We start from the raw sequence: 21,459 nt of genomic DNA, 5'->3' as shown, positions 1-21,459 counted from the left end.
TGGCAGAGATGAGTTTGCACCATCTGGCCGTCAGTAGGATTCTGCAAATAACCAACAGTAGCCAGGGTGGGAGGTAGATGGAAGAAGGTCATGGAACAGGTGGGAAATCTGTGAGCCCTGAGGTATGAAGCTTAGGAGGAGGATAGATGTCAGGCAGCTGGTAGCCGTGGGTAACCTTCTCGTCAGTGCAGCACTGTTCCCCTGCAAGCTGGACCGAGGACCTCCTCACATACTTTGCTCTGATGCATTCAGAAAGAGTTTCAATTCAAGTGGATTTTTTTTCTCCTAACCCAAATATGGTCTGAGTGGCCATAGGCCTTCAACTCTAAGCCTCCCTTTCCTGGATCTGCTTGCCTGGCAGCAGAGCCCTGGGTCCCAGCAGAGCATTGTCTCTTTCTGTATTCTGTGTGAAGTGTAGACCATTCTTTCCTTACAAGTGTACCTTTCTCCACAGAATCGGTGTTCTCTTAACTTTTTGTAAATTGAGTCATATTGTTAGTGTGGTTGGAGAGCTTGCTAGCTATGAGAATCCCATGGGGACCTCTTAGGTACAGTAGCTAAGTGGGTGAGGAATAAAGGTTGGAGTCTGGTGGAATCAGATTGTTCAGTGTAGAGCATGCTATCTGTCCAAAACATTTCCCTCCATTTCTCCTTCATCCTTTCCTCATCAGGCTGTGTGTCCTATACATAGGAACATTAGTTCCTCAGTGTGCTGGGCACAGCCACAGTCCAGCCCAGGTGAACTCCTATTCACACTTCAAAGCCCACTCCAATTGTCCCCTCTTTTCTGCAGCTTTCTTTGACTATTCTCTTATTAATGAATTGTTAGGTTTATTGATCCCTAGAAAATTTTCAATGCAGCACTTAGAGGTATTTGTTTACTTGTCTGTCTCCCTCTGTTTGAATATGAGTTTCCTAAGGGCAGGGATCATGTCTTAAATATCTTTGTTATCACCTGCACTGGCATGATGCCCTGCATATGGAAAAAAGTAATCAATAAACATTTGTTGAATTAAATTGAATTTGTAGGTTAGCTTTGCTTAAGGGAGAACACACCTGTATTCATTTCACAAAAGGATTCTTAGCTATATAAATCATTATGCCAAAGGATCTCCTTAAAGGGTAAGCCCCCTGGTGTATTTACAGCAGGATGTAATTTCAAATTCCACATCCTTTTTCGCAAGAGTACATTTCCTGCTTCAAGTGGGATGGGGCAACATTCATACCTTGAACCTGCAATCAGCACGTTGCTCACATGCAGGCACAGCCTTCATGAGATTAATAGTCCACAGATTGATGTTTATTTTTTTTTTCCTTCTGCCTCCAGTATCTGAAGGGAACCACTGGGCCTGCAGCCCTGGTGGGTGGGGGCATCTAGGACACAGCCCGAGCTTCTGCACCAGCCCGCAGTGTGCTGAAGAGCAGGGCAATGGTGGAAGGCTGATCCTCCGGAGGACAAGCATATGTGCTGCTTCCCGTCTCTCGGTACCTAGAGCAACCCATTTCAATTCACCCCCAAATCACCCGTCCGTCATCACCCATTAAATGTGTTTGTAAGGAACTGCAAAATATTGAGGCTAATGCTTTTTGGCACTAATATTGCTATTAATATTGATATTCCTTGTAATGCCAACATCATATTAATAATGCTTCTTGTAGGCTCCTCAGACTCATCTTCTTCTTCACTCCTTGTATCTCTCGCCCTGCCCTGCAGCTTATTTTTAAGGATTTCAAGAAGTTGTCGATCACGCAATAAAAGGGAGTGAGAAATCAAACTCATCTGTGATAGGGTATGTGTTGGAATGGTCCTTCTCTAAACAAAGTTGGATGGGTTTCCTCTTTGACCAAGGCAGAGCCTGGTGGATCTTTAATTGTTCATTTATGCCCTGGAAATTACGGGGCTCAGCTGTTGCTCAGGTACTGTGGAAGGGGCTGGGAACCAGAGATGAAGAGTCAGGGTCCTGCCTTTCTGACAGTGGTGAGAGAGGGTGGGTAGGATGAGTGGTAAAGCAGCGCAGAGGAGCTCCTCTTCCAGCTTGACGCAGAAGGCCACCCTCGGGAAAGACTTTCCAGGGTTACTGACAGCAGAGACCAGCCCTGTTATGTGCTGAACTGTTTCCCCCCATCCCTGGGTTCAAACCCCAGTGCTTCAGAATGTGACTGTATTTGGAGATAGAGGCTTTAGTGATATGATTACAGTAAAATCTATTCACTAGGGTGGGTCTTAATTCATGTCTCTGGTGTCCTTATAGGAAGAAGACATTAGGACAGAGACACACACAGGGAAGGCTGTGTGAGGACTCAGGGAGGAGATGGCCATCTGTAAGCCAAGAGAGGTACCTCAGGAAAAACAACCCCGCAGAGCCTTGATTTTGGACTTTTAGCCTCCAGAGCTGTGAGAGAATAAATCTCTTCTGTGGAAGCTCCGTCCCTGACACTTTGTTATGGCAGCTCTAGATAACTAATACGGGTCTTAAGGTGGCTGGTCTACATGACAGTCCCTATCTCAGAGTAATTTGGGAACCAGAAGAGTGGACGAGATCCCCCAGGAAAGGATGTTAATGGAGAAGAGAATAGGGAACACCAATACTCTTTGAGAACTGGGCTTCTCAGACTTTTGTTTTTTCACAAAATCTAGTGTATGGTACAAAAGCCACAGTCAAAGCTATGCGCAGAAGTCATGAGTGATCTCTCCATGCAGGCCTGTGCTAAGTGAGCGCTAGGGTCACAGAGTGCTCTCTTCTGATGTCCACAGACAGAAAACAGGTGATTAATATGTCATATGTTTTTCCCAATTATTTGTTAGTGCCTTTGTGTTTATAAAGTTCTTCCCTATACCTGAATCACATGCACCTTACACTTTGTGTGCACGGAGAGTTACTTATCCACAGCTGATGAAGGCAGAAATGTAAGTTCAGAGGAGCCCCTTTGAGGACCCTTCCCTTCTTAGCTGGGAGGATTGCTTGTAGGAACATCTGCCTGGAGATCAGCAATCGGTCAGGACTGTGTCTGTCAGATGACCTGGAGCAGGGTATTCCTGTCCGAACTGTGCGCCAGGAAGGGTGCACTCTGGCCTCCAGTGGAAACCCAAGCAGTTACTTTATTATAGGAGGCTTTAGAATAGAATTTGCTCCCTATTTCACAAAGGGTGGGATTTTCTTATAAAAACATCCTTGCCCCAGCAGGCTCTTCTTTTCCCCAGCTACCCCTATTTTAGGGTCTTCTATTCCTCAAACATCCTCTTTTCAAGCCCTCCCCATCTGGGTCCAGGCCTTCGGCCCCACCAACCCTACATTTACCAACCAGCACCAACCAGATCCCAGCCCAAGCCCCATGTCTTGCATGTGCTGCTACCCCAGGCTCCGACAAACACCAGCTGGTCTCCCATGGCTCAGCCTTTGCTTACTTTAGAAGGGGGAGAGGTGGCAGAAGCCAGAGAGAAGCCTCAGCCGCTTCAGCTTCAGACCTGCCTCTCTACTGCAAAGCCCCTGCAGGTGTCCTTCCAGGGATTCCTGAAGGCAAAGGGAATTTAAAAATAAATCCTCTCGATAGACCCCCTGGGTTAGGCTGCATGAGGACTTCTTCCTCTGGTATAGGAGAAAACTAGCTAATGTGTACTTCCTCCTTGAAAAAAAAAAACCTCAACCTCGTCTTGCTCGAGACATAGTCTCCTTTCATCCTGGCCTGTTTTTTGCTACAGAATATTCTTCTACAAACTCTGGGCTGTATGGGGTGAATGGCATCATGTGTGGAGTCTTGCTCCGATCTCCAGATTTCTCTCCTGATACCAGGGAAGATTTCAGTGCACACTCCTGCCAGTGCTTTACCTAGAAAACTGTCACTCTGCTGGGGCTGGAAGCCAGGCTTCCAGGTTCCAGGTTCCAATCCCACATCCTGTAGCACTTCTGTACTACGGCTACTAGATGACATTCTAAGTGTTGGCAGACTCGAGATACATAAAACAAACCCCTTCTACTCATTGAAATTACATTGGGGATGAGAAACATGTAAATTAAAAATTATAATAAAAAGCTCATCGTTCTGCCCTTTGAGAATACCACCGTCCTCGGTGAACATTAGGAGGCACTCAGACATAGAAAGGCATAATTCCTTCCTTTTAAAACTGCAAGTCTTGAGGCCCAGAGAAGGGAGGAGAGAAGAAAGCTCCTACTTGAAGCTCAAGTGTGGCTGACACTGTGCTGGGCCTTTACTTGCTCCGTGACTCATGGGGTGGAGCTCGGGGTCAGGGCAAAGCTGGGGACTGAACTGCAGCCACAGTGCTCCCCTTAGGGCTTGGAGCAGACTGTGTTTTTCACTGGGGACCCTCCCAGCAGGGCCTCCAGCACTCTCCTACACCTGCAAGGTCCAGCACTGTGCCTCAGGGGCCAACTGAGCTGCTCCCATCTTTTTTTTTTTTTTTTAATTTAAATTTAAATTTTTTAAAATTTAATTTTATTTTTTCAGTGTTCCAAGATTCATTGTTTATGCACTACACCCAGTGCTCCATGCAATACATGCCCTCCTTAATACTCACCACCAGGCTCACCCATTCCCCACCCTCTCCCCTCCAAAACCTTCAGCTGTTTCTCAGAGTCCACAGTCTCTCATGCTTCGTCTCCCCTCAAATTTCCCCCATTCACTTTTCTTCTCCTTCTAATGTCCTCCATGTTATTTCTTATGCTCCACAAGTAAGTGAAACCGTATGATAATTGACTCTCTCTGCTTGACTTATTTCACTCAGCATAATCTCTTCCAGTCCCATCCATGTTGATACAAAAGTTGGGTATTCATCCTTTCTGATGGAGGCATAATACTCCATTGTACATATGGACCATATCTTCTTTGTCTGTTCATCTGTTGAAGGGCATCTTGGTTCTTTCCACAGTTTGGCTATTGTGGCCATTGCTGCTATGAACACTGGGGTACAGACGGCCTTTCTTTACACTACATCTGTATCTTTGGGGTAAATACCCAGGAGTGCAATTGCAGGGTCATAGGGAAGCTCTATTTTTAATTTCTTAAGGAATCTCCACACTGTTTTCCAAAGTGGCTGCCCCAACTTGCGTTCCCACCAACAGTGTAAGAGGGTTCCCCTTTCTCCACATCCTCTCTAGCACTTGTTGTTTACTGTCTTATTGATTTTGACCATTCTGACTGGTATAAGGTGGTCTCTCAATGTGGTTTTGATTTGAATCTCCCTGGTGGCTAATAATGATGAACATTCAAGTCATGTCTCCAAAGGCAAAGGAAACAAAAGCGAAAATGAACTTTTGGGACTTCATCAAGATAAAAAGCTTCTGCACAGCAAAAGAAACAGTCAACAAAACAAAGAGGCAACCTATGGAATGGGAGAAGATATTTTCAAATGACTGTACAGACAAAGGCTGATATCCAAGATCTATTAAGAACTCCTCAAAATCAACACTCAAAAATCATAATTGTTGGGTCAGCGGCTCCAGGAATGCAGGAGGAACAATAAAAATGGCCACCGGGCCGTCATCTTCCAGGCTGCCCTCTTTCTTTACCCATGACTCTCCCACTGGAAGGACGTATGCCAAGGACACGTCACCATAAGTAAACCGATACCTATGTAGGAAACAGGAACACCAGGACTCCCCCCTACCCTCCAATCACCAGAAACCTTACCTTATATGGATGTAAACCTATGTCCTGTCTTAACCCAAATAAAAGACCCACTCAACTCCCTCCCGGGCACGTCTTCCCTGACTCTCCTCTGAGGAGTCTCGGAACCTCGCCCAAGGGTGCCTTTAATAAACCTTGCCTTGCGCCTATGTCGTCTGGTGTCGTGTGTATCTTGCCTGTAAAACCTTACAAGAATGACGTCAAAAAATGGACAGAAGACACGAGCTGCTCCCATCTACCTAGGAGCTCTACCCTCCCATTTCTTCCTGGGAGCAGCCCACCTGGCCAGCCTAGCTGGAGGCCTTTTCAGGCCTTGCGGCCCTTTGTCTCTGCCTGCTCCCATGCTCAACCTCCCTCCCAGAGGCAGGGCTGGAACTGCTCCTTCCATCGGGGCAGGTGGGGGCATGGGAAGTCTGACACTAGCTCTTGGCAGTAGGGTCAGAGCTGACAGCCCCCTCCTATCTTGCTTCCATCCCTGACCTTGCTCTTTCACACCCCTGGGTTTGTTTCCTTCATTCCTGGGTGGAATATCAGAAACAGCACAGAGGACCACAGTGGAAGGGAGGGAACGAGGAATGGGAAGTCATCGGGGAGGGAGAAAACCCATGAGAGACTCTTAACTCTAGGAAACAAACTGAGGGTTACAGAAGGGGAGGTGGGTGGAGATGTGGTAACCGGATGACAGGCATTAAGGAGGGCATGTGATGTGATGAGCACTGAGTGTTATACGCAACTGATGAATCATTGAACACTACATCTGAAACCAATGATGTTCTATACATTGGCTAACTGGATTTAAACAAAATAAAAAACAACCCCTTGGTGTGGCCAGACAGAGCCCTGCTTTCCAGCACCCATTAGCCACATGCGTCCCCGGCTTCCCCAGGTGGGGCGGCTGCTCCTTGGGCAGCAGGGGCAGTTGTGAGGAGCGTGCTCCCACGTCCACTCCCCCTTCCCTTTTCAGGAGCTGCATCTGCATTTCCCTGCAGGAGCTGGGGCTCAGCTCTCTGTCTCCCCAGCATACGGGCCCGGGGCCAACGAGGATTTTCCCAGAGGCGGTCTAGTTGGTCCTGCGGCTGAGCGGGCTAGGCTACCTCAGGGGCTGGATGCAAGGGCTCTCCCCTCTCCCGCCCCTTGAGGAAGGCTGGAGCCTGTGTGTCCCAGAGGCTCCAGCCTGTGTGTGCGGCCGGACCCTCTGCTTTGATCCCACATCAGAGTCCAGCTTTATTATTTTTCCAGGCACCGTGATTATCCCCCTAATCATGCCAGGAAATGAAAAGCCACAGACGCTTTCTCTTCAGTGGCCCTGTAGATCTCTCTTGTATTATGAATGTGAAAGTTGATTGAACCTGGGAAACAATTTGAAGGCAGAGCTGCTGAAGTGACCTTGATAAGCGGGAGCCTCACCCAAGGTCGAGGGCAGCTCAGGCAGGCTTTGAGTGTGAAGCTGGATGGGGGAGGCTGCAGTGTGTTGTCCCCGGCAGCTCTGCCTCTCTCCTGGAGGTCTGAGTGGCACAGGACGCAGCCACCAGGAGCTACAGGACTCATCCAGCCCAGCCCTGGGTGTCTCAGAAGAGGAGCACACTGATCCCCCAAGACCGACTCACATGTTCTGGCCTCTGCAGAGTTAGGGGCCCCCTGTTCCATCTCCTACTTCCTACCTCACCTGTCTGGTGCCAGACCCATCTCCACAGCTGTCTTCCTGTGGCATGGGGTGGGGGGCTCTCTCTGCCCACCTGCGTCCCCTTGTGCTGGCTTTCCAGGGTGGATGTATGAGTGTCAGCTTTATGAGTGCAGCAACAATGATGCTGATGAGAACCTGACCATTACCCTGGGTGTTTTAAATATCACAGGTAATTGTGTCTGTGTAACAATTGCATAGGAACTCAGGTTCATTGCTTCCCAGTTTGTCACCTGCCCACCAGCTCCTTTCCCACACTCAGGTCAAACCCGGACTCTTATCAAGACCTAATTGCAGGGAAAAGAAAGAAGGGGGAAGGTTCTTCACTTCTGACCCTTTTCTGAAACACAGATTTCTGCCTGAGGATGACTGCTTACTTCCCCTTTTCCTGTCTCTCCCTCCCTGCCCCCTTCCCTCACCTCCTGTCTCCAGTGCGTCTGTCTGCCCCCCTGGATGGGCTCTGCCCTCCAATCCCCTGCAATGTGTCTGTGCTGGAGAGCTCAGTCAGAGCCGCCTCGCGAGCCTCACCACAGTCTGTGTGCAGGGCTCCACACTCTCTCTGCTCTTTGCCTCCTGCCACGAATATCTTTAATTTCATCATTTATCTCCTGCCTTCCCTCCTGAATGTCATGAATATTGTTTCCACAGATAGCCTGCTCATTTTTAAGAGTGTATTTGCTCTTCTGTGGGCTTGGGATGGGACAGCCCAGGTGCACATAGAGAAAACAACTTATAAAATGAATATCGTGAGGACCATCATTCCTCCCAGAGGCAGTGGGGCTATAAGGCAGAAAGGGAGGTGCACAGGTCCTTAAGGGGAGAGGGATCAAGGCCAGTTCCTGTGGCCTGGGTCTGCAAGGGCCCCCACACCACAGCAAACCCCATGTCCATGGTTTCTTAAAGGCAGTTTCCCAAATATACAGCAGATGCTCATTCAACAAACATGTACTGAGCATGCATTGTAGGGACAGGCTAACTATTTTATATGCCAGGTGCTGTTCCGAGTGCCCGACAGGCGATCGCCTGCTGAATCCTTACAGCAACCTGAGCAGCTGGGTAATGATGTTCCATCTTCAGCATGTTACAGATGAGGAAACCGAGGCACAATGAGGTTAAGTAAATTGTCCCAGTGTACAAAGCGACCAGTGGCAGAGCCAGCACTCCAGCCAAGCTGAGGGGACTACAGGTCCTGTCAAGGATCTCCTGCTTCTTAGCTGCTGCATTCCAGCCCTGGGAGAACCAGCACGGTGAGGACGTGTGGGTGCCACACACTGGAGGTACAGAGGGCTCTCCTGGGCTTGGGAGGGCAGAGGAAGCTTCTTGGGGAATGCGGCACTGTATCTGGGAGTTCATGGAGGGATGGGTTCAAAGGCGTAAAGGAGACAGGACCCTGTAGGCAGGAAGAGTGGAAATATCAGGAACACGGTTTGCAGGGAGGGGGGGGGAGGAGTGGGGGAAAGAGACTCCATGTGTTCGTCCATGAGGAAGGCATGAGGCCGAAATCCTTCCAATCTGTTTTCAGACATTCTGTTGGCAGAAGGTCTGAGGCTCCATTTTGGGGTATCTGAGCTGAGGTGGTGAGGAGGAGCCTTGGGCTGGTGGGGATCATCAGGGGAGTGACCACGACCCCTCTCTAACCTTGCCATAGACTTGTCGCAATGTGTTTTCTGCTTTCCCCTCTGCCTTTCCAAATGTAAACCACCAGCCTGGTGCAGACTGCCATTTCCAGCTTTCTTCAGCTGTCATGGTATTAGGTATAAAAAAACAACACATATTTATTTTATGTTATTTACAAACTGTAATGTTCAGTGGGAAAACAAATTGAGATTTCTGGGCAAAGAGGAGGCGTCTCACGTTCTGATGAACTCAGCCAAAGGCATCTGCCTTTGGAGGGACGGAATGGCCCTGCCTGGGGGTCGGAGGGAAGGCGGTGAGGAGCAATGCTGAAGGGTGTTCCTGGGATCCGGGCTTCCCAGGTCAGAAGCACAGCATCTGGTTGCCATAATGAACGGTGATGATGAGCGTTGGCAAGCCCAGCCGGGCAGCGTGTTCTCGGCAGTGTGTGTGTGTGTGTGTGTGTGTGTGTGTGTGTGTGTGTGCATGCGCATGCACAGGCACATGCACACACATGTGTGCTCTTTGGTGATGCCGTGTGTGTGCCGACTGCCATGTTTCTTCCTGAGAGACTCAGACCTACTCCAGCAGTTATCATATTGAGTTCTCATTTCCCAAGCCTCCTTTGGTAGCTATGACACCTTCCCCTGATGGGGAGACCAAGAATGGAGAGAAAGTGGAGGCGGGACATCTCACTTTGTGTTGATGCAGAACTGTTTTCCTAAAATCCCGGAAGAACAAGATTTCAGGTTCTCCATCTCTCCATCTCCATCTCTCCCTTTCATAGTGGCTTGTTCACACTGGCTTCCCAGCTCTCCCGAGATAACAGAAGCACAGCCTCCCCTCTACCCATATTCTGCCACATCCCCTGTCCCCCTCGCACAGGACTGGACTCCTGACCATGACTGATCTGCTTAGTTCAGATCTGGGGCCTTTGTGGAAGCTCCTGGAAAAGAAACCATTTGTCCCCGGGAATGGAGCCAGTAAGAACAGAGGGGCTGTAGCGACCAAATAACCCCCTGAATGGAAGAGTCTGTATGCAGGTGAGCCTTGAACAGGGGAAGGTGAGGGTGGCAGATGATGAACAGGGTCCTGGTAACATCCTTGGAGCCCCTGGGTGAGTCTGGCCGGGAAGCTAGTCAACCTGCAGACTTTGCAGGCAGGGATCATAATAGATTCTATTTTTCTCCTTTTCATCATAGTTTATGTCGCTTGCATCCGCCCTAAATGATGCAGTGCTGACCACAGTTTGCTGAATTGAACAGCTGGGTTGGGGGAGCAAGTGGCCTCAAAGGAGGCCCAGGAGAGAGACCCAAGCCTGCTGAGCCGAGGCTGCTCCTGGGTGACTGTTCAGAGAGCTGTCCGTCAGCTGAGATGGGGCAGGTAGGGTAGTGGATGGAGCATAGGGCTTGGCTCCTCCATGTGCACCTGCAGATGTGTTACAGACAATTTAGGGAGGGGGCGAGTGCAAGCACTGGCAGGAACCTTGCAAACTATTTGTACCATTTTGTGCCTGGGGAGCTAGACAACCAGAAGAAAGGCATGACTTGTCCAAGACCACACAGTGTTCGAGATGAATTCTTTATTTTAATTTGATTTTGCTGGGGCATGGAATTGTTGGGGTGTTGAGGCAGGGAAGCCCACTAATGTTGGTGCCTTTCTTATATAGCGGGGGGTGGACCTGGGGCTAGAGTTGGGCTCAGGGGTGCATTTATATGAAGGCTTCCGGGTCCTCCCAGTCACAACTGTGTGCCCTCCTGGGGTGCACTTTTTTTTTTTTAAAGATTTTATTTACTTATTTATTTTAGAGAGAGAGAGAGAATGAGGGAGTGCAAGCAGAGGGAGAGGGAGAGGGAGGGGGAAAGAATCTTGAGCAGGCTCCCTGCTGAGTACAGAGCCCAATGCAGGGCTCAATGTGTGGTCAATGTGGGGCTCAGTCTTGCAACCCTGAGATCATGACTTGAGCTGAAATGAAGAGTCAGCTGCACTCAACGGACTGAGCCCCCCAGGTGCAGCACCTGGGATTCACTTTTAATGCAAAGCACTGCCAGCTCTACTTTTCTCCCATCACGGTACCGCCCGGCTTCATCTGGAGCTCAGGCCCCCTCCTGCCTCTCATCCTTCCCTCTGGGTGAAGTGGAGCTTCATGAGTGGTTGGGTGTGAGGACGGCCCAGGTTTGCATCTGGAGGGACACCGGCTGCAGGTTGGTGGTCAGGGGGGACAGGGCCAGGTAGGAGAGTGATATGAGAGAGGGCTGTGCTTAGGGTAGCTGCTGACCCACAGATGGGCAATCACATAGGCCAATCCATTGTCCTTTGCTCAGAATCACTCGTGGAGGAAGACAGTTTCTGCACCCTGAGGTCTAGTTGTCTATGACCTTCTGAGAGAAATGACCAAAGATAAGAATATATATGTCCATACACACATGTACACACAAGCACCCCCATGCATGAGCACACACACACACACACACACATGCACACATATACACACACATGCACAGATGCACACAAATGCATACCTACACACATGCACACACAGACATACACACGCACACAAACACAGGCACATGCATCCATATGCACACATGTATAAACACACATACCCACAGAGACATGCATACAATACATACAGGCACACACATGCACAGACATAGAGCACACATACGTACACGCAGAAACACACACGCATACATATAGAGAGGGGGCTGCCTTTTTCCTCCTCTGGCTCTGGAGCTGAAGCCTTGGTCTAAGACCTCCCACAGGACACCGTTGCCCGCATACTACGCAGCCTGCTGCTAGGGCTCTGCAGAGGAGGGTTGCCCCCTCCCCCTTTGTGGCTTTGCTTTTTGAGCTTTCAGTTACTCACCATCAACTGAGTCTGGGAGCAAATGACCCCCCTCTGATGTATCGTCAAGGAGGCACCTGCTGCAGGGTCCCAGTGCCTGTGCCGTTCCCCTCCCCTCATCTGGTCAGGGAGGCATTTTGTCATGTCTGTCATCACAAGAAGGGCGCATACATTGCACAAAGATACTGGGGAGAAAGAGCGACCACAGTCACTAGCTTTCATCACAATATATTGTTGTAACGCTTCTACTTTATTATGAGTTGTTGGTCTCTTGTGGTACCTAATTTATGAATTAAACTTTATCGCACGTTTAGGAGAAAACAGTACACAGGATGCAATACTGTCGCGGTTTCAGGCCTCTGCCAGGGTCTTGAAACGTATTCCCCCCTTGGATGACTGGGACTGTGGTACCCAAGAGGTCAGCAATTGCATTCCTCTGCGCCTCCGCCCCACTCTGCAGGACACCATCCTTTCCTGGTCCTGGGCTTCTTACCAGTCAATGTTGACTCCTTTTGCCTTCCCCAGAGGTTCTCTGCTTTGACCCCTGGGTTCTTCACCTGTGACTGATTTGATTTTCACAGACTGGCTCCTCAGGATCTTCTGGCCACCTCAGAGCTGGGGAGAGAGTGGCCTCCTGTGAGGTGGGAGATGCGGGGGGCACACCTGCCAGCACCTCACCACATGGAGAGCCTTTCAGGGCCTGTGTGGTGACCTGGGAGCCCAAGGCCCCTGGGGACAGGTGGGTCAGGGCCAGGCGGAGGGGGACGGAGAGCCTTCAAGTGAGTGGCATCTGATTCTGAATCCCGCAAAGATAAAATCCTGATGATTTCAAATTGCCACACTGAAGCGTTGTTGGATTCTGAACTTTCCTTTTGCAATAAGAGGAGTGTGTGTGTGCGTGTGTGTGTTGTGTGTACATGTTTTTAATCTCCTTGCTCAAAAAGTTATTCACTCCTTCTAAAAGTAGAGGCCAAGCTGGTGATAAATTGCTGACTCTTCGACATGAATATTGTTCAATTATTCACAGATGTGTTTGGCCTGACAAAAGCCTTTGCTTCAGCACATTTCTCCTGTTAACCGAAGGCATTCATGTTAATGTAGAATCAGCTATCATTAGCACAGACTTTCAGCAGCTTTCAGCTACTCCAGTGTCTTCTTTCTTCACTCTATCATTTTCTCTTATGATTTAATTAGTGTGAGGCTGGAATCCTGAGCTCTGAATTTATCCAGAAAGTTGCACGGACTGAATTTTGACACCTGCTGATTCCCTGAGCTGGGCTGTCTGTTCCATTCCTCATCCACTGAATGAGAATGTAAGATGTTGGCTCTGCAGGTCTCCTGCACCGCCCTTTGGGGAGACCAGCTGGCCATGCCGGAATTCTGGATTTGGGACAGAGGCTCTTACTGTAGGTGTGGCCTCACCCACAGTATGAGATTAGTGTGGATCCAATTGGATTGATTGGATCCAGATTGGATTAGATTGATCCAAAGAGCTCTCAGTCAGGCCGGATGGCTTTCACCACCCTCATCCTATGGCCTGGGTTGTCCGTATAGTCTCCCCATGTCCCAGGAGGGTCAGGTGTCTCAGAGATCCCCAAGGGCAATGGTTTTTAAGTCTTTCAAAGAAAATTTTGTGCAGAATGTTAAATGTCCAAAATAGAAGAGCAAAACTGCTCTGGAGGAAATGAGGTGGTCCCACGTGCTCCCTCTTTTCTCCAGACCCAGAAGCCTCTCTCAGGAACTCCAGGGGTCTGCAAGGCCTAGCCTGAAATCCATGACCCAGCAATTCTCAGCTATGAAAGGCTATAATTTTCCTAAGATAAAGACACTGGTCACTGGCCCAGCTGGGCCAGGATGCAACAGTTCTGAGAGCTCTGTCAGTATTCTTTTCACTCAGTTCCTTCTTCCAAGACTCTTCCCAAATACCACATCCTTCATTAGAGCTCGCTCTCAGCACTGACAATGTGTTTTGTTCATTTTTTCACTCAATAAGTATTTATTGATCTCCTCCCATACGTGAGGCACTGCTATATGTTGTAAGGAAGCAACAGGAGACAAAATACATGATCTTTGCTCTTGCGAAGCTTATATTCTAGTGGGAAAATAAACACATAAATAATTAGATAAGTGAGAAAATACAAAGCTGGGAAGGGAATGCCAGGGATCAGGTGGAGATTACAATTGAAACAGGTGTTCTTTTACTGGAAGATGGCATTCAGATGCTGACTTGAAGGAGGTACACAGAAAGAACGTAGGAGCATCTGACTGAACAATGGTCCAGGGAAAGGAAACAGTTCACACAATGGTGCAGAAATAAGAATGTACCTAGAGAGTTGAAGGAAGTGTGAAGCAGCCAGGGTGTCTAAAATAACAGATTCAGGGGGAGGACAGTAATAGGAAGCCAAAGAGGTAATAGGACTGAATCATTGATGACCTCACAGGTCATCATAAGGGTTTGTGCTTGCACTGGGTGAATGGTGGGGCACTTTAATGGTTTGAGCCAAGGGACCACAGGAGCTGACTTGGGTTTGGAAGGGATGACAACTGTTGCGGTATTGCAGAAAGTCAACGGATGCAAATGTGGAAGCGGGGAGACTACACTACGGGGGTGATCTAGGTAAGCCATGATGACAACTTAGGCCAGTAGGGTGGTTAGTGTTCACTTTCTGAATGTCTTTGAGGGTGGAGCCAACACAATTTGCTGAAGGAGTAGTCGGGAGGTATGACGGTAAAAGAATGGTCAAGGGGGATTAGGCAGTTTTTTGCCAGAGCAAACCAAAAGCTGTCACTATTCAAGATGGGGAAGATCATGAAAGAAAGTTGTTGGGAGGGATCTTAGAAATTCAGCTCTGGAGAAGTTCCCAGATGTCCAAGTGATGAAGTGATGTGAAGAGTCTGTCCACTTGTGATGTTTGCAACCTCTCAGCCCCCCAAACACAGTTGTGATTTTCAAAAGCAACTTGATCATATTATGAGCAGGACTACAGTTAGTTTTACATATATCTGAATGTCATTAGGACAGTATAAGCATCCTGGTGCTGGGAACCTTACTCATCCTGGTACCCTCTGCTGCTTTAGCACAGTGCTGGTCACATGGCCTGTGCCAACAAATGCTTGTTAATGTGAATTCACCCAATATTGTGGAAGAGTTACAGAATTCAAAGAACAGTAAGACATAGCCTAACATTTTCAAATTGTTTTCTGCTGAACACTAATCCCTTGGGATGTTCAATTAAAAAAAAAAAAAAAAAACACAACTCCATTGTCAGGTAAGTTTAGGAAACTTTATATTCTACACCATTGTCTTTGAGCATCACAGGGCAGAGTTTCATATTAAAAGGATTAAAAAATCCTCCAAAGAAAAAACGTCCTCTGAAACATACCTAACCCTTTCCAATCACATCTGACTATTGACCTCTCTCCTCCTGCAGCCCTTACAGTGTCTTCCGGAACTCATTATATAGAATTATATTATATAGAATATAATGAGTGGGATGGGATATATTGGGGGACAAAAATAATGCTGAAAAGGCCCAGGCTTTTCACAATGTGATCTTAGACAAACATCATTAGCTGTCTGGGCTCTGCTTCCTCATCTAATAAAATCAGAGTAGTTAATTCTACAAATGAAATGTGCAACATGCAAATTTTATTCATTTCTTTCATTTACATTTCTCCTAGGGTTAGGGCTCTGCTTAGCAAGTTAGTAAAGACCCCATGGTTTATATTTAGCATCTAAATTATCTCTTCTTGCTGCTTTTCCCGGTCTCTTCTCAGTTTCTCTAGGAGAACTCAGGCTACTTGCTAGCTAGAGATCAGGTGTTAGAAAGTCTGAATTACTCTAAGCTCTGGCATGGGCATGTGTCCTTTTAGATTACACATGTAGGAAATAAGAGAAAGAGGCTGGGGTCTAAACAAAGTGGGAATACCCATACATAAAACTGAGGTACCTCAGTGGGTGCAGAAAATATGCCCTTAGGCTCTGGGTATTTTGGAATAAAAAGAACGTATTTCCCCTGGGAACTCTTTTTTTTTTTTTTTTAATTTAAAGATTTTATTTATTTTATTTGACAGACAGAGATCACAAAGAGATCACAAGTAGGCAGAGAGGCAGGCAGAGAGAGAGAGGAAGAGAAGCAGGCCTCCAGCTGAACAGAGAGCCCGATGCGGGGCTCAATCCCAGGACCCTGAGATCATGACCTGAGCGGAAGACAGAGGCTTTAACCCAGTGAGCCACTCAGGAGCCCCACCCCCTGGGGAAATCTTATCCACAAACTTGCCTTGGTGTCTGAATTTATATTACATGTGACCTAAAAAACTATATTCTGAAAATTTCATTTTAAGCAGTCCCAGGTTAGTTGTGCCCATAAGCATTTGGAAGAAACAAATATAAACACTCTCTGGAGAAAAACTCTAAATGCAGGGTTGGAAAATTCCCTTGGATAAATATCTTAGGAACATGAACTCACAGTGGAAAATCAATAAACACATGGGTTCACAAACCACTATTAGCAAGAGTCAGCAGAAACAACCAACTACAAAATTAGAACCACAAAGGCTGCAGATATTGGAATTGGCAGATAGAGAATTTAAAGCCAGGATGTTTAATAAATCCTTGGAATTAAATAAAAGTATGTTAAAAAAACAAGTCATGAGATTATAAAAATAGATCAGAGAGATTTAAAAAGAAGGCAAATACATATTATAAAACTGGAAAACATTTAAAAATGAAGTTAAAACTAAGTGGCTAGTTCTAGAGAGGGTTAGTGAGCAGAAAGATAGATCTGAGATAGAGTTTGAGAGTCATGGATGGCACAGTGAAAACATCCAGCATTTCTCTAATTGGAATTTAAGAAAGAGAGTGAGAGACAAAAGAAAGAAGAAGGGAGAGGCCACACTGGGGTATACAATGACTGAGAACTTGGCAAATTTAACAAGAGACTCCAAGGCTTAAGTTCATTAAATCAACACTCAGGTACACCACAGTGAAACTGCAGGACACCAACAAAAAGAGATCCCAACAACAGCTAGGAACAAAGAACAAACTACTGCAGAGGAAAGAAAATTAGGCTGACAGATAACTTTCTTGCTAACAATCAAACTGGAAAACTAGGGGAATCAGCTCTTCACATTTTGGAAAGAACATGACTGTCAATATACAGAATACTATATCCAACAAAACTTCTTTTAAGAATGAGGAGAACAAACAGAAATTTTCAGATAACCAAACACTGGGAGTGTTTATGGACAACTTTCACTTAGGGAATTTCTGAGAGTTCTTAGGAAGAAGAAAAATGATTTTAAAAGGAGGGCCTAAAATATTATAAGAATTGGTGAGCTAAGGAAATAGTAAGCGGGTATATCTAAATGAATATTGACTGTATAAAACAAAATTAATTATGCCTAATTTGTGGAATAAAAACAATCATTAAACATCCTGGACCATTATATGTAAGTCAGGATGGAAGTTATTGGATTTAAAGCATTCTAGGATCCTTGGTTTTTGAGAGAATTAGTAAAGATAGCAATTTATGTAGTAGACACTACAGTTGTAGTATACAGCAGTCATTGGTGACCTCAAACTCATGGTGACTGTATCCCACCTCTGATGCACCATGTTTCTTCTCTGTGAGGACTTCTCCAAAGTCATGGGTGACCAACAGGTCCATGTGCAAGAGCAGGACAGAGGTTTGGGTGAGTTATTACCACTGGAGGCAATTCCCAACCAAGAATTGAAGGTTATTTATAGGTTAATTATAGAACTCATTTCTCATGCTCCTCAGAAAACCTGGCAGAAACAATATCCCATTTGCAAAGACCTTGATAGAGAACCTTTTAGAGGTTTTTCTCTCTTCCCTATTTCCCCATTCTCTCACTCCTGCTTCCTTAGATTGCCTGCTGAATATGCTATCTGCCTCCAACCCCTTGTCTTAGATTCTGTTGATCAAGGAGCTCAAACTAAGACAGTTAACTTTTCACTTTAATTTAGTATCTAATTTAATTTGATTTGTTAAACTTAACAAATTTAACATCTATTAAAAGAATAAAAATTAGAAAATCACTTTTAAAACCAGTATAAGAAAAAAATTGAGTGGAGGAAAAATTCAGTTAATCTAAAGGAAGGAAGAGATAAATTTTTTTTTAAGTTTATAATAATATGGTAAAATGAACCTAAATATATGAGAAATCAGAATCAATGTCAATGGGCTAAATGCTCCAGTTAAAAGTTAAAGACCACCAAAATGGATTGAAAAGCATAGCATAGGGGAAGAAAAAGAAAGAGGCAACCCAAGAAACAGACTCAACTCTAGAGAACTCACTGATGGTTACCAGAGGGGAGGTGGTTGGGGGATGCATAAAATAGGTGATGGGGCTTAAGACATACACTTGTGATGAGCACTAGGCGATGTATGGAATTGCTGAATCACTATATTGTACACATGAAACTAATGTTACACTGTAGGTTAAGTAATTAGAATTTAAATAAGAACTTAAAAAAAAAAAAAAACCAAAACTGAAACAACAACAAAAAAAAAAACATAGCAAAACAAAGGAAAGTCCAGATAGATGCTAATTATAAGACACATATCAAAATCCAATAATACAGAAAGTCTGAAATGAAAGGATGGGAAAAAAAAATCATATCCCAGGCAAATGTTGAAGGAAAGCTAGAATACGTATCTCAGATATAATAGCCTTTAAGGTTAAAAACATTTTTAGAGATTAAAAAACCTCACTAATTTGGATTGCCTGGGTGGCTCTGTCAGTTAAGCATCTGGCTCCTGACTTCAGCCTAGGTCATGATCATAGGGTCATGGGATCAAGCGCCATATTGAGCCCCATGTTCAGCCCCGTGTCAGGCTCCATGCTCAGTGGGGAATCTGCTTGCTATTCTTCCTCTTCCTCTGCCCCTCCCCCCAGCTGCGTCTCTCTGTCTCTTTCTCTCAAATAAATATATAATCTTAAAAAAAACACCTCACTATCCATTGATAAAAGCTTTAATTTGCTATAAATATGTAATCATTCTAAATCTGAATGTATCTAATAGTGTTACTTCAAAATATATAAGACAAAATTTGATTCAACTATAAGGACAAATTGACAAATTTACCATTTAAGTGGGAGATTCCAACATCCTGCTATCAGAGACTGATAGGTCAAGCAGATCAAAATCAATAATAACAGAGGATATATATACAGTAGAGTTAGCAAACATGATTTAAGGATGTATGTAGAACACTGCACCAATAATTGGAGAGTACAATTCTTTTTCAATACACGTGGAACAATTTATAAGAATTGATCAAGGGGGGCGGAGTCAAGATGGCAGAGAAGCAGCAGGCTGAGACTATTTCAGCTGGCCGGAGATCAGCTAGATAGCTTATCTAAAGATTGCAAACACCTGAAAATCCACTGGCAGATAGAAGAGAAGAAGAACAGCAATTCTGGAAACAGAAAAACAACCACTTTCTGAAAGGCAGGACCCGCAGAGAAGTGAATCCAAAGCGACGGGGAAGATAGACCCCGGGGGGAGGGGCCGGCTCCCAGCAAGCGGCGGAGCAAGGGCGCACAAAATCAGGACTTTTAAAAGACTGTTCCGCTGAGGGACATTGCTCCAGAGGCTAAACCGGGGCGAAACCCACGCGGGGTCAGCGTGGACTCAGGTCCCGCAGGGTCACTGAAGGATCGGGGGTGTCTGAGTGTCGCAGAGCTTGCGGGTATTGGAACCGGAAAGCCGGCTACAGAGACAGAGCCGACAGTAAGCTCACAGCTCGGTGTTACCTTGAACCCGTCGCAGGCTCGGTGAGCTCGGAGCGCGGCAGGAGGTCAGGCAGACGGGAGTAACTGGGCGCTGTTCTCTGAGGGCGCACTGAGGAGTGGGGCCCTGGGCTCTTGGCTCCTCTGGGCTGGAGACCAGGAGGCCGCCATTTGTATTCCCGTCCTCCGGAACTCTACGGAAAGCGCTCAGGGAACAAAACCTCCTGAAAGCAAACCCGAGCGGATTACTCACCCCGGGCCCTAGTAAGGGCGGTGCAATTCCGCCTGGGGCAAAGACACTTGAGAATCACTACAACAGGCCCCTCCCCCAGAAGATCAACAAGAAATCCAGCCGAGACCAAGTTCACCTACCAAGGAGTGCGGTTTCAATACCAAGGAGAGCAGCAGAATTCCAGAGGAGGAGAAAGCAAAGCACGGAACTCATGGCTTTTTCCCTGTGATTTTTTTTTTTAGTCTTGCAGTTAATTTGATTTTTTTCTTTTTCATTTTTTGTTTTTTTTTCTCGCCTTCTGGTAAATTTTTTTTTAACTTTTACCTTTTTCTTTTTTAACATTTTTTAACTAGTTTATCCAATATATATATTTTTTCTTTTTTATATTTTTCTTATTTGTTTTCTTTTTTTAATTCTTTTTTTTTCTTTTTTCTTTTTTTTCTTTCTTCCTTTTTGAACCTCTTTTTATCCCCTTTCTACCCCCTCACGATTTGGGATCTCTTCTAATTTGGTTAAAGAATATTTTCCTGGGGTTGTTGCCACCCTTTTAGTATTTTACTTGCTCCTTCATATACTCTTATCTGGACAAAATGACAAGACGGAAAAATTCAACACAAAAAAAAAGAACAAGAGGCAGTACCGAAGGCTAGGGACCTAATCAATACAGACATTGATAATATGTCAGATCTAGAGTTCAGAATGACAATTCTCAAGGTTCTAGCCAAGCTCAAAAAAGGCATGGAAGATATTAGAGAAACCCTCTCGAGAGATATAGAAGCCCTTTCTGGAGAAATAAAAGAACTAAAATCTAACCAAGTTGAAATCAAAAAAGCTATTAATGAGGTGCAATCAAAAATGGAGGCTCTCACTGCTAGGATAAATGAGGCAGAAGAAAGAATTAGTGATATAGAAGACAAAATGACAGAGAATAAAGAAGCTGAACAAAAGAGGGACAAACAGCTACTGGACCACGAGGGGAGAATTCGAGAGATAAGTGACACCATAAGATGAAACAACATTAGAATAATTGGGATTCCAGAAGAAGAAGAAAGAGAGAGGAGCAGAAGGTATACTGGAGAGAATTATTGGGGAGAATTTCCCCAATATGGCAAAGGGAATGAGCATCAAAATTCAGGAGATTCAGAAAATGCCCCTCAAAATCAATAAGAATAGGCCCACACCCCGTCACCTAATAGTAAAATTTACAAGTCTCCGTGACAAAGAGAAAATCCTGAAAGCAGCCCGGGACAAGAAGTCTGTAACATACAATGGTAAAAATATAAGATTGGCAGCTGACTTATCCACAGAGACCTGGCAGGCCAGAAGAGCTGGCATGATATTTTCAGAGCACTAAATGAGAAAAACATGCAGCCAAGAATACTATATCCAGCTAGGCTATCATTGAAAATAGAAGGAGAGATTAAAAGCTTCCAGGAAAAAACAAAAACTGAAAGAATTTGCAAACACCAAACCGGCTCTACAGGAAATCTTGAAAGGGGTCCTCTAAGCAAAGAGAGAGCCTACAAGTGATATATCAGAAAGGAACAGAGACCATATACAGTAATAGTCACCTTACAGGCAAGACAATGGCACTAAATTCATATCTCTCAATAGTTACCCTGAATGTGAATGGGCTAAATGCCCCAGTCAAAAGACACAGGGTATCAGAATGGATAAAAAAAC

Source organism: Mustela putorius, unplaced genomic scaffold, assembly GCF_011764305.1.
Source record: "Mustela putorius furo isolate JIRA1106 unplaced genomic scaffold, ASM1176430v1.1 tig00003937_pilon_pilon_pilon, whole genome shotgun sequence".
In the NCBI taxonomy this organism is placed as follows: domain Eukaryota; kingdom Metazoa; phylum Chordata; class Mammalia; order Carnivora; family Mustelidae; genus Mustela; species Mustela putorius.
This window is presented reverse-complemented; position numbering follows the sequence as displayed.